At 45.8% G+C, this 2,261-nt stretch overlaps 1 pseudogene; it reads left to right on the top strand.

Moving 5' to 3' along the window:
* The first annotated feature begins 6 nt into the window (after positions 1–6).
* LOC129509082 (heat shock cognate 71 kDa protein-like) lies at positions 7–2,188 on the top strand (annotated as a pseudogene).
* Positions 2,189–2,261: the final 73 nt, after the last annotated feature.

Raw genomic sequence — 2,261 nt, 5'->3', positions numbered from 1 at the left:
CTCATTGAACGCGGCGCCAGATCTGCAGACGGCTGTTGTCTCCGCGAGCCGAGCCCGGCCCACACAGAAGCAACTATGTCTAAGGGACCTGCAGTCGGGATCGATCTTGGCACCACCTACTCCTGCGTGGGTGTCTTCCAGCACGGGAAAGTGGAAATAATTGCCAATGATCAGGGAAACCGAACCACCCCAAGTTATGTCGCTTTCACGGACACCGAACGATTGATCGGTGATGCTGCGAAGAATCAAGTTGCGATGAACCCCACCAACACGGTTTTCGATGCCAAGCGGCTGATTGGACATAGATTTGATGATGCTGTCGTCCAATCTGATATGAAGCATTGGCCCTTCATGGTGGTGAATGATGCTGGCAGGCCTAAAGTCCAAGTAGAATACAAGGGGGAGACCAAAAGTTTCTATCCAGAGGAGGTGTCCTCTATGGTCCTGACGAAGATGAAGGAAATTGCAGAGGCCTACCTTGGGAAGACTGTTACCAATGCAGTTGTCACGGTACCTGCATACTTCAATGACTCTCAGCGTCAGGCTACCAAAGATGCTGGAACTATTGCCGGTCTTAATGTACTTCGAATTATCAATGAGCCAACTGCTGCTGCTATTGCTTATGGCTTAGACAAGAAGGTTGGAGCTGAAAGGAACGTGTTGATCTTTGATTTAGGAGGTGGCACTTTTGATGTGTCAATCCTTACTATTGAAGATGGGATCTTTGAGGTCAAGTCCACAGCTGGAGACACCCACTTAGGTGGAGAAGACTTTGATAACAGAATGGTCAACCATTTTATTGCAGAATTCAAGCGCAAACACAAGAAGGACATCAGCGAAAACAAGAGGGCCGTCCGCCGTCTCCGTACTGCATGTGAACGGGCTAAGCGTACACTTTCTTCCAGCACCCAGGCCAGTATTGAGATTGATTCTCTGTATGAAGGAATTGACTTCTATACCTCTATTACTCATGCCCGGTTTGAAGAATTAAATGCTGACCTGTTCCGTGGCACCCTGGACCCTGTAGAGAAAGCTCTTCGAGATGCCAAGCTGGACAAGTCTCAGATCCATGACATTGTTCTGGTGGGTGGTTCTACCCGTATCCCCAAGATTCAGAAACTTCTGCAAGATTTCTTCAATGGAAAGGAACTGAATAAGAGCATCAACCCTGATGAGGCCGTTGCTTATGGTGCAGCTGTCCAGGCAGCCATTCTTTCTGGTGACAAATCTGAAAATGTTCAAGATTTGCTGCTATTGGATGTCACCCCACTTTCTCTTGGTATTGAAACTGCTGGAGGAGTCATGACTGTGCTCATCAAGCGCAATACTACCATTCCTACCAAACAGACACAAACCTTTACTACCTACTCTGACAACCAGCCTGGTGTGCTTATTCAGGTCTATGAAGGTGAGCGTGCTATGACTAAGGATAACAACCTACTTGGCAAGTTTGAACTCACAGGCATACCTCCTGCTCCTCGTGGCGTTCCTCAGATTGAAGTCACTTTTGATATTGATGCTAATGGTATCCTCAACGTGTCTGCTGTGGATAAGAGCACAGGAAAATAGAACAAGATTACCATCACTAATGACAAGGGCCGCTTGAGCAAGGAGGACATTGAGCGCATGGTCCAGGAAGCTGAGAAGTACAAAGCCGAAGATGAGAAGCAGAGAGACAAGGTGTCTTCCAAGAATTCACTGGAGTCTTACGCTTTCAACATGAAAGCAACTGTTGAAGATGAAAAACTTCAGGGCAAAATCAATGATGAAGACAAACAGAAGATTCTTGACAAGTGCAATGAAATCATCAACTGGCTTGATAAGAACCAGACTGCAGAGAAGGAAGAATTTGAACATCAGCAGAAAGAGCTGGAGAAAGTCTGCAATCTCATCATTATGAAGCTATACCAGAGTGCAGGAGGCATGCCAGGAGGAATGCCTGGAGGCTTTCCTGGTGGTGGAGCTCCTCCCTCTGGTGGTGCCTCCTCTGGGCCCACCATTGAAGAGGTTGATTAAGCCAACCTGATGACAGGTCTAGCATTGTTCCACACATTTGAAGGACCCAAATTTGTAGCAAATTCCATGGCAGTTTTAAAGTCAAGCTGCTATAGTAAATATACTGGGCATTCTTGATACTTGAATATGGAATATGTGCACAGGGAAAGGAAATAAACATTGCACTTTATAAGCACTGTATTGTTAAGTGGAAAATGCAATGTCTTAAATAAAACTGTATTTAAAATTGGCACCAAAAAAAAAAA

Source organism: Nyctereutes procyonoides, unplaced genomic scaffold (assembly GCF_905146905.1).
Source record: "Nyctereutes procyonoides isolate TBG_1078 unplaced genomic scaffold, NYPRO_anot_genome, whole genome shotgun sequence".
Classification (NCBI taxonomy): Eukaryota; Metazoa; Chordata; class Mammalia; order Carnivora; family Canidae; genus Nyctereutes; species Nyctereutes procyonoides.
The sequence above is the reverse complement of the archived record's forward strand: the minus strand, read 5'-3'. Positions and strand labels throughout refer to the sequence as shown.